The 11886-nt window shown below is 43.4% G+C and overlaps 1 long non-coding RNA gene across 1 annotated transcript; it reads right to left on the bottom strand.

Moving 5' to 3' along the window:
• Positions 1-1523: 1523 nt before the first annotated feature.
• On the bottom strand, positions 1524-11338 carry LOC117366510. Its single transcript, XR_004540598.1, has 4 exons — positions 11214-11338; positions 6553-6618; positions 5770-5826; positions 1524-1580 (listed from the first exon to the last, which is right to left on the bottom strand). It is a non-coding gene; the product is annotated as an uncharacterized LOC117366510 (long non-coding RNA).
• Positions 11339-11886: the final 548 nt, after the last annotated feature.

Consider the following 11886-nt stretch of genomic DNA (forward strand, 5'->3'; position numbering starts at 1 on the left):
GCCAACCGGAATTGGCCCAGTAGCCTTAGGCCCCTCCTGTGGGTGGGGCCTGAGGCACATGGGCCAATTTCGGTTGGCCCAGATACCTCAGGCCCCACCTGTGGGTGGGGTTTGAGGTGCCTGGGCCAATCAGGTCCTAAGGCTCGCCATTCTGAGGATGGCGGGCCTACTGGATGCATGGATTGGGACCCGTCTGTCTGGCAACTTTTTTTAAGATAAAGGGGGGTTGTTGGGGGTGGGGGGTGGCATCGCAGGGTCAGCGGTGGGGGGCTTTTTGGTGAGCTGATCAGGGGTTTGGGGGGCAGTCGTGGGGAGGGCTGCATTGGGGCAGGAGGGCCTGGGATCTCTCCTGCCTGTATTTTAGTGGGGATGGGAGGTAGGGGGTTCTCCAGGAGAGGAGGGCTTGGGCTCCCTCCTGCCCAGATCGGTGTCAGGCTGGGGGGGGTTGTCACTGGGGCAGAAGATTTTGGGCTCCCTCCTGCCTGGATCTTAGTGGGGGGGTAGGGGAGTCTCTGGGGCAGGAGGGCTTGGATTCCCTCCTACCCTTTCTTGTCGGGGGGGGGGGGAGGTTGAAGGATCGCGGAAGGAGAGATTGACTATCTCTCCTGCCGTGATGGCGATCACCCCTCTACCTGAACTGCCACAAACCCATGAGTCACAGCAGTTCGGGTAGAAGGGTGATTGCCATCGCGGCAGGGGAGATGAGCCATCTCTCCTGCTGCAATGGTTGCAGTGGGGGTGGGTAGGTTGCCGGACCGCTGAGTTGATCATGCCAGCCGCCATCTGCTCAGTGGGCCCTTTTTTGGCACTTATACCTGTTTTGACTTGGTCTAAGTCAAAACGTATAAGTGCCAACTAGGCAACTTGTCTAAAGTTTTGGCTATACCTGCTGTACACCTCCCGCCCTTTCCCCTCCTCTAAAAATGCCTCTTTTTGCTCTATGCATTTAGAGGCAGGGAAAAGGCCTAAGCTGGTTTTAGATACGTCTAAAACCAGCTTTGGTTATGGGTACTTGGCCGATCATGCTTTTTGATTGTTCAAGTACCCATTTAGGCCACTTTTTAGATGTTTGGTTTTTTTTATTATTATGAGCTCCTTAAGATCTATCATCTTTGTAATTTTATTGTACATATCAGTTCATATTTTCAAAATTATTTTTCCTAACCCTAGGTAGTAGTTCAGAACTGTTTGTGTGATTACTCAGGACCCTGTTTGCCTCTGCCAGGGCCCCCAAAGCTATAGGTGTGGGTGGTCAAGCAAACTCATTGATTGTGTCCAGGGAGGGGTAATTTCTATTGAGTATAGCACCCCAATCATTCTGAAAAGTTGGCTCTTGTGCCCCAAGTTGTTTTTTAGTTGTGGCTGATATAGTGCCCTAGTAACTGCCCCTCCCCCTTCTCCTGCACTTCTCTCAAGGCGAGCCAGACTCATAAAGCAGAGATAACCAGCAAAGAGTGAAACTCCTAAAATGATGTAAATCACTACCAAACAGTGTAAACAGATACAGATCAAAGCCAGCTTACCGTTATATCGAAATCAATGTCTTTCAAACTTTTATCAGTAGCACATCCTGAATTCAGCTAAAAAAATACATAAATACTGAGAGTAAAGATCAGTGAATATAGATTAGGCAATTCATCTCTACAAGAGGTTATTTTGCACAGCCAGAGCCTGCTGGTTGAGTAGTTCTGAGTAAATTTTATCTGGTTTTGATATCATGTTGGGGTACCCTCTATTCAAGTGAATTAAACAGTTGGACCCCCAAAAGTAAAGTAAAGGGAGTGGAGACATATGATATTGAATTCTTTATGAGAAATATTTGGTTCTGTTGTGGAGACAAAGGAGTCCGTACTACAGCTGTTGATTTCCATTTCCTACAAATTACAGAAGGGTATCACTTTAAGAACTTGAAATGCCTCCCCTTCTGCAGTGGAGAATAGCACTCTCCTCAATTATTCTTTCTGCAAGTGAACTCTGAAGGTGAGTTTTGCTCTGCTGTGCTTCTTTTTATTATTTTGGGTATTTTCTGTCAGATTTTTAAAAAAAAATTATTTGTGGCTTTGGTGCTCAGAGGTCCCCTGCTTGGGCATATTCTGTCAGGGAAAAGATGCAGTCCCTCATGGGAAAACTGCTGCTCCCAGGCCAATCTCATAGAGTGCCTGCAGAGCCAGCCTGCTTTGGGTCCTGTCAGGAGCTCAGGTTCTGTCCTCCTGGGGGGATTGGCTCACTTGCTGATTTGATCAAACGCTTGAGTGCAGGATGCATGTCCCCTGAGTACGAACCCTTGGGGTATCAGAGAACTGGCTGCATAATTTCTCCGCCACGTGAAGATTCTTGGGGGTGAAAGTGTGATTGTGGTCTATCTGACTGGCAGCCAGAAGGATTCCTTTGATGACTGAATGCTGAGCAATTTCAGAGGCATAAATTATTTCCTGTGTTAGTGTCTCCAAGGGTAGAACCTTATAAGAGGCATGTCTCTTGGAACTGACTCATGGGTAACCATAACAACTGATGCCAGCCTCAGCAGCTGGGGGCTCTCTTCTGCGGTTACCCCCTCCAGGACAAGTGGTCCCTATTGGAGAACAAAGGGTCCTTCAATCATCTGGAACTGAGAGCCAGTTGCAGTCTTTCCTGACAGGGAAAGAAGTCAGGGTGTTTTTGGACAATGCCATTGTGGTGTCTTATGTAAACATAAAGGGTGGCAACAAAAATGCTTCCCTTCACTTGGAAGCCCAGATATTATTCCTGTGAGCAGAACTTCACTTGCAAGTTCTCTTTGCTGCACATGTGGCAGAAATACAGAACATCCAAGCTGACTTTCTCTCCAGGCTTTCTGATCATCTTTTTGTGCTGACCAGTCACCTGAAAAGGGGAAGGCCAGCTTCCAAAACATCTATTGTCAGATGGATCTGTATGGCTATTTCATCTTCTTACATGTCATGCAGAAAACATCTGCCTATTTCTCTTGCAGCATATTCCATGAGAAGTGTAGTGACCTCCTGGGCTGAGTCCCAGGCTGTTTTGCCTGATGAAATCTGTAGAGCAGCTACTTGGGCTACTCTTCACACTTTTATGAAGTTCTACAGAGTGGATGTAGTGGCTCGAGATGATGCCGCCTTTGGGTCCTCAATTCAGCGGGCTCATCTGTCCCTCCCTAGAAATATGGCACCGCTTTGGTATGTCAGCTATAGTACGGACACCTGTGTATCTGCAACAGAACAATAGATTAGTTTGTCACCTCGAGTTCTCTTAGGATACACAGGAGTCTGTACTAGCCTCATTGTGCGGATTTTTGTGATTCGCCTGATTTCTACCTTGGATATTGCCGGTGTCTGTCTCAGGACCTCTTCTTCAGTGCCTAAGATTAAGAAAAGATGTGTTTCAGGTATTAGGTGTTTCCCTTTCTCTTTCCTATTGGGAGGGATTGGCTTTCAGTTACTCATATATGTGGTTTATTGTTCACTATTTACTCATTAATTGGTTTTTAATTATTGTTCTATTTTCTAAGGGCTCCTTTTACTAAGGTACGCTAGCGTTTTTAGCGCACGCTAATCTCGCGCTACAAGAAAAATACTAACGCAAGCTCTATGGAGGCGTTAGTGTGTAGCATGCGTGGCAATGTAGCACATGCTAAAACCACTAGTGCACCTTAGTAAAAGGAGCCCTAAGTTTCAGAGAAGAATATGTTTATTGCTGGGGGAGTTCCCTATGCCTTTCCTTCTTTTCTTATGTTTCAGTGGAATTTGATTGCTTTGATACCAACTGAGGAGGGTGTTGTGTTCCACTGCAGTAGGGGAGGAATTTCAAGTTCTTAAAAGTGATACCCTTCTGCAGTTCATGGGCAATGGGAATCAACAGCTACAGTATGGACTCCTGTGTATCCTAACAGAACCCAGATTATCAAGGTAAGAACATAATCTGTTGACATTAAAGATTCTAGGCTAAGTACTTTTATTTGCATACTAGAAATTCAGCCTGTTGGTACCTTGAAAACCCTCCAACACTGTTTTCAGAAAAATGCAACAGACCCCACTACAGCCAGAGCTTCCAAGGTGAATAACATTATACCTCATCTCAGACAAACCTACAAGCAATCTAAAAGGGTGACGTGTAACAGATTGCAACCCACTAAGTGAAAAAGTACCAAATTGTGAAAATATATTGCATAGTCCCATTCTCCTGACCCTGTAGTAGGGAAAGGGGAAAGGCAATGGAACTTGTATACTGCTTTTTATGGTTACACATTCAAAGCGGTTTACATATAGTCAGTGACATAAGGAAGGTGGGGCAGACCACCCCTGGCTATGGTTACCAGACATCCTGATTTCCCTGGACATGTCCTCCTTTTGAGTCCGGACAGCTTTTCAAAACCTGGCACTTTATCATAAACAAACACCATGGGCTGGTTAGGGCTCAAGTGGTGAACTGGATTGGGGGTGGTAGTTAATGGAATTTGCTTGGAGAAGGGAAAGGTGAGTAGTGGAGTACCTCGGGGATTGGTGCTGGGACCGGATCTGATCAATAGATTTGTAAGCGACATTGCTGAAGGGTTAGAAGGTAAGATTAGCCTTTTTGCAGATGATACCAAGATTTGTAACAGAGTGGACACTCTGGAGGGAATGAAAAACATGAAAAAGGATCTGCAAAAGTTATAAGAATGGTATAATGTCTGGCAACTAAAATTCAATATGAAGAAATACAGAGTGATGAATTTGGGGGTAGAAATCTGAGGGAACCGTATGTGCTGGGTGGTGACAGGCTGATAAGCACAGGTAGAGAGAGGGACCATGGGGTGATTGTGTCTGAGGATTTAAAGGCTTCTAAACAGTGTGATAAGGTGGTTGCTGTAGCCAGAAGGATGCTAGACTGTAAAGAAAGGAATAACTAGCAGAAGAAGGGGGATATGTTGATACCCCTGTATAGGTCATTGGTGAGGCTACATTTGGAGTATTGTGTTCAGTTTTGGAGGCCATATCTGGCAAAGGATATAAAAAGACTTGAAGCAGTCCAGAGGAAGGTGACAAAAATGGTAAGAGGTTTGAACCAAAAGAAGTATGAGAAGAGACTGGAAGACCTAGACATGTATACTCTAGAGGAGAGGAGGGACAAGGGAGATATGATACAGACATTTAAATACTTGAAAGGTATTAATATAGAACCACATCTTCTCCAGAGAAGGGAAAATGGTAAAACTAGAGGGCATAATTTGAAGTTGCAGGGAGGAATACTCATGAACAATGTAAGGAAATTATTTTTCACTGAGAGGGTGGTAGATGCCTGGAATGCCCTACTGAAGGAAGTGGTGGTGAGGAAAACAGTGATGGAATTCAAAAAAGCATGGGATAAACATAGAGGATCTCTAATTAGAAAATGAAGGATATAAATTAAAGAACTAAGGCTGGTACTGGACAGACTTGAACGGTCTGTGTCCCATATGTGGTGATTTGGTGTAAGATGGTCTGGGGAGGGCATCAATGGGAACTCCACTAATTTGCAACATGAGGATGTTACTGTCCAGGCTTCATGGAAGATATCCTGCAAACAGGATGGTTGGATAGGCTGGAGTGAGCTTGGACGGCAACTTCAGCATTTGGAACCTAAGACAATACCAGGTGGACTTTGCTGTCTATGACCCAGAAATATCAAAGAAGAGACAAGTTAATTTAATCATGTATTTTTAATGGATATAACTAATGGGCAGGCTGGATGGACCATCTGCTGTCATTTACTATGTTACTATGTTAAGTACAGAGAAGACAACAGTTTTACCAGAATATTCTTGGCTGAATTGCCGAGATTTCTCTGAGCTAGTGGGGTTTTCATTTCCTAAAAGAGATTGAAGAGAGGTAATAAGAACATAAGAATTGCCATACTGTGACAGACCGAAGGTCCATCAAGTCCAGTATCCTGTTTCTAACAGTGAGCCAACCCAATTCCCAAGTACCTAGCTAGATCCCAAGTAGTAAAACAGATTCTATGCTGCTTATCCTAGGAATAAGCAGGTTCTCTAGAAAGACTTCACATACTAATATATTCACAACAGAAATCCTTCAGCATCATTAAATTGTTGGAATAGTTTTGGAGTGCAATCCCTTCTTCAGCTTCCTGTGACTCTGTGAGCCCACCAGAACAAATATGGAGAAATTCTTAAGGGTACCTGAATGTAAACCACTTTGAATAGAAGAGGTTTATAAGAAATGTAAGTTAATAAGTAAATAATTGTGAGACTGAGATCAGATGATCTATTTTATTTAAATATTAAATTAAATAAATTGCCTGAGAATTGTTTAGGAGGCAGGCTGAAGGTTGTTGAGCGTAGGAGATAGGTGAGTGGGGCACATATCTAGTAATTATGGGAGGGAGGTTCTCCCTCTCCAGTTAGCTACCCCTCCTCCTTTTTGTTCTCCCTTCTCCCCTCCCCCAAATTTATATTTTCTCCCTCTTCCAGGTATTCATCCCTTCCAATTCTAGTCCCTCCCCCTCCCCCCAATTCTGGATCTGGAGCCCTGAATTATATTAAGATCTGAGAGCAAGACCTAAATAAAGGTTTACCTGAAAATTACATATTGCCACAAGATAGTTCTCTATTCCTTCCATAACCCTCTCCGGTTCTTCAACCTAGAAAAAGAAGTGTGTGAATTTTCAAAAGTACTTTCTCCACAGAAATAGTGGGTATATTGGCTTTTAAACATTGCTCACCTCTTCTCCGGCTAAAAGTATGCAAGCTATTAAGAATTAGGTCTTTGCACAGATAATAAATAAAGGTTTTCATCTGAATTAATTTGAAATTTTTTATTTTCAGATTTTTGGGCATGTTCATTCCACCTATTTGTTCACTGTGCAAAAATTATGGGCCAGATTCAGTAAAATGGCACCATATTTTTTAGCTCAGAAAAAAACAATAGGAGCTGAAACCTTTTGTTATTAATAACTAGGAAAGGAAAAAAAAACATAATATATATGACAACCCCCCCCAAAAAAAACATTAGAATACAAATGGCATGGGAATACAAATGATGAGAGTATACCGAATATGTTGTATAGACCTTCCACATGGAATTTCCCAGGACCTATGGACCCCCGTTTGTTGACCTTTCAGAATTTGGTAGAGAATGCTGTAGGTTAGAAACTTGTCCAAGCAAAATTAAAACCAATGTTACATCAGCTCAATGGACAGCTTTGAAAACCTTGTCTCAGGATAACTCCATAATTATCTGCCCAGCTGATAAAGGGGGTGGTCACTTTAAATACGGAAGATTTTGTTTTGGAAGTCATACGACAACTCAATGATATGGAGTACTATCAAGAACTCAGTGGGGATCCCACAAGGAAGTTGGCAGATATGATCCATTACATCCATTACATCCATTACATGATGGCTTTAGAACACATCATTAGTGATCTAGAGCAGTGTTTTTACAACCTTTTTACACCTGTGGACCGGCAGAAATAAAAGGATTATTTTGTGGACCGGCAAACTACTAAGACCGAAATAAAAAAAAATACATTTCCGCCCCGTCTCCGCAAGCTCGGTCCCCACAAACCATCTGATCCCAGTTATGATTTTATATTGAACGTATTTTATTAAAGTATAAAAAGAAACAATATTCTGTACAATTGTCATTTTATAAATATAAATATTCAGAGCAAGGAACAACAAAACCCCTGTCTCCCTTCCCCTTCACTTCACATATATCCCCTCTAATATCAAGAAAACTGAACAAGCCAAATTATTACAAAATGCTACACAGAAATATCAAGCTAACAGAATAATGCAGTCACACATGACAGGAATAGTGTTAGGCTTTGCAGTCCCCAGTTATGTCTCTTGCAGGATATATATTTCAAATCTGATATATTGTAATGACAAAATAGAAATAAAATGATTTTTTTTCTACCTTTTGTGGTCTCTGCTTTCATCTTTTTTTCACTCTTTTCCTTCCAGCGTCTGCCCGTTCCATCCACTGTCTGCCCTCTCCCCCTTCCATATGTATCTGACTTCTTTCTATGCCCCCCTCCCCTTTCCATCCAGCCTGTGCCTCCTCTCTCCTTTTTACATCATTCATTCCAGCTTCACTGCTTTCTTCATTTTTATCTCTCCTACACCAGATCTAGCATCTTTATCCCTCTCTCGTTTCTCTGCTGACCCCCTTTCCAGCATCAATCTCTCTCTACTTTCTCATTCCTGTCTCTCTCCTTTCCCTTCTCTAATCTCTCTGCCAGCTGTTTCCTTCAATTTTTCCTTCTCCCTTCCCTCCTCCCCCTATCCAACAGTAGCTCTCTTCCCATCCCTTTCCCTCTTCCCCTCCCAGCAGCATCTCTCCTTCTACCTCCCTCCAGGTGTAGTAGCAGCTCTCCCTTTATCCAGCAGCTTCCCAGCCTCCAACAGTGGCTTCCTCTCCTTCCAGCAGCTCTCAGTACTTGCCTGCAGCAGTGATTTCTTTAGGCAGCCTTGGGTCCATTGTCGCCTCTGAGGAAAGGGGAAATTGCCGAGTGAATCACTGCCCTGGTAAGTACAGAGCTGCTAGGAGAGGAGACAGCCACTGTTGAAGGCTCCCCATGATCTTACTCCTGCTGTGCCCTACACATTCGCAACCCCCCCCCCAAGCCGGCAAAAACAGCTTTGCACCGCAGGCCCTGCCACCCAAGACGAGCCGGAGGCCCCTACCTACCGCATCCTGCACGTGGGCAGACTCTCAGCACAGACGCTGCTGATAGCCCCATTCCACATGCTGACCCCCCAGCGCAAGCTGACCATCTCCCTTCTACTTGCACCTTCCCCGCGGCCCTCTTCGGCGACTCAGCAGGGGCAGCGATCAAGACAGGCTGCCGATGTCGGGCATTCCCTCTCTGAGTCCCGCCTATTTTTTTCAACTTCCTGTTTCCACATAGGCGAGACTCACAGAGGGAATGCCCGACGTCGGCAGCCTGTCTTGATCGCCCGAGGCTGGGAGGAACAGAAGATTTCCGTGAACACCACAGGGCAGGAAATTTAATGGCATCGATCTCGCCGGCCCTGCGCAGACTGGCAGGAATTTTCTGCGGACCAGTAGTTGAAGAACTGTGATCTAGAGTATAATTTCTTGAAACAGGATCAACTGGTTATACCTATTATTTGTGCCAAAGATACATAAAAATCTACAGAGCTATCCGGGCTGGCCCATTGTGTCAGGCATTGGCTCGATTTTAGAGCCACTGTCTGACTTTGTGGACTTTCATTTGAAATCTGAAGTACCAAAGGCGAGATCATATATTAGACACCACCAGCATGTTAAATTTTTTTACATGTGACGTGACATTACAGCCTTCTACATGAATATCCCTTAAAATTGGGCTATCGAGATTGTACGGATTCATCTACAGCGCCTTGATCTGTCTGTTGAGTTTTTGGTAAACATAGGAAAAATAGCTCTGGAACGAAATTATTTTATGTTCAACCATAAGTTTTACATGCAAATGCAAGGCATTGCGATGGGTGTCACTATGTCAGTCACAATTGCATGTCTATATGTGAGTTCTTTTGAGATCAGTTTCTTTATCTAGCTGAGTTTTTCCAGTATATATACATCTGGAAATGGTTCATAAATGACATTTTTAGTGTGGACACATACATTTTTTGAACTTTTCACAACCTTTGCTCAATGGCTCAACACATGTGATCGGCATGTCTCGAGGATGTTAACTGCTATTATGGTATGGTAAAATTGCTCTGGGTTACTAGATTTGGGTGTAGACCACACCTTTCTAAGTAATAGTTTATGGCAAGTCTCATTCAGGTACAGTAGGTATTTTCATCATCCTGGATGGCTTACATTTTAAGTTTTATACCTAATTGAATGGTTGCTGGAGTGACTTGTCCAAGATTTCAAGGAACAGCTAGCAGAGCTGAATGAAGCCTGGTGGCCATTTGGCAACCTACCAAAAAATACTAAGGTTTATAGTTGCTAGCATCCTCAGGACTTATGGTAAGTGGTTCTGAAATATCACTGTTTACATGGCCAACAGGAAGATCCTGGACTGGCAAGCTAAGTATTAACATACTCCCATATATCTCCAGAATACTGCAAATATTATTCTGTTTAATATGTTGTTTTTCTGAACATTGTTATGATTTTTTTTTTGTAAAAATACATAATTCCCTGGAGTGCATAAAACAATCAGTAACAGAAGTTTTTAAAGAGTGGGGCTCACACAGGGGGCATAGTATTCTTTTTAAGCTGCACTAAACATCCAGTATCTGAATTTTATTTAGAGTTAGCTATAAACCAGTGGTTCCCAACCCTGTCCTGGAGGACCACCAGATAGTCGGGTTTTTGGGATCACCCTAATGAATGTGCATGAGAGAGATTTGCATATAATGGAGGTGACAGGCATGCAAATCTGCTCCATGCATATTCATTAGGGCTATCCTGAAAACCTGACTGGCTGGTGGTCCTCCGGGACAGGGTTGGGAACCACTGCTATAAACTGCATGTGAATAGGTAGGGAAAGCATGCAGAGTATGGCATTCCTTCCAATTTCCTTATGAGTATGCCCTAGGCTCATAAAATTGCATGAAATCATGTTTCTGCTTTGAGTGAGGAGACACAGGGAAGAAAATTAAGACTGCGGGGACAGGGATGAATTTTTGTCCCCATGTCACTCTACTACCTACCCAGATGCAGCAAGGCCCAAACAACTGCAACAATCAATATTTTCCCATTTTATTTCTTATTTTCTTTCTTTAAAATGAAGAAACCAAACCAAAATAGAACCTAGCAAGTACAATGGAAAAATGATTGTACCCTTCCAAGCTCTCTATTAAACTGCTTTAAAATAACTTCCTCTGGATGTCTACTGGCCTTTCACCTACCCTTCCCACCCCATGAACAATATCCTTTTAATGTTTGTGGTTTTCATAGGACATGAGATTCCCTTTTTGCTCCTGTCCTGATGCTGATTATCAATGTCATTTCATTATAAGCATTTTACTGTATGTTTACCTACATAAGCTGTCTCTTTCTTCCCCCTCCCCCCATTGTAAATCATTCAACCTGCTGTTCTGTCTAGATGAGTGAAATATATTTGGACTTGGATATCATTAGATTTTTAGATCATACAGTAAAAATGTTGAACTACGCAAGTTGAATGTTTTGGCTGAGAATGAGAAATAAATGCTATAGATCAAGAACCCTGCAAATGCTGGATATATCTATAATTTGTACAAAACTTACCATAATATTTCTGAAGCAGTGAACAATGGATGAAACATCAATGTTCCTTCTCTTATCACCAAAAAGACTAACAAGGAGCCTATTAGTTAATCCACTAGTGATGCTGCCTCCACAAAGGAGAGCACGACCAAAGGTATCTACAATACAAAATATGAAAATGTAATCGAAGACTAATAAAACTGCTCAATTTTCTTTTTAAAAAAAATCTTTATTCATTTTTAAAACTTACAATAGTGTTGAGCCGGAGCGCGACCTGCACCTCGGACCGCTTGCTGAGGGCAGGCAGGGAGAGAAGGAGAGCGGCAACAAGCGGGAGAGGCCCGGAGAAGCAGGAGAGGGGAGCGCCGAAGGAGGCAGAAGGCGGGCAGGCAGGCTATCAGCAGGGCGCATCAAGAGCCACCTTAGCACATCACACACAGGGAGACTAAGAAGAAGGAAAACTAATGGAGGCAGCAGAAACCCAGAGGAGCTTCCCGGTTTACTGCACTGAGTGTCATATGTACGACTACCTTCCTTCGGGTAGGCAGGCGTACATATGCGGTCTGTGTCAGGAACTGGAAAGTCTGAAGAAAGAGGTCGGTAGACTGCAGGACAGGGTCCAGGAGCTGGAGGGACTCCGCATCTCAGAAAAACCGTGCTGGGCGACTGAAGACACCGCAAGAGAGAGCCACTT

This window comes from Geotrypetes seraphini, chromosome 9 (assembly GCF_902459505.1).
Source record: "Geotrypetes seraphini chromosome 9, aGeoSer1.1, whole genome shotgun sequence".
In the NCBI taxonomy this organism is placed as follows: Eukaryota; Metazoa; Chordata; class Amphibia; order Gymnophiona; family Dermophiidae; genus Geotrypetes; species Geotrypetes seraphini.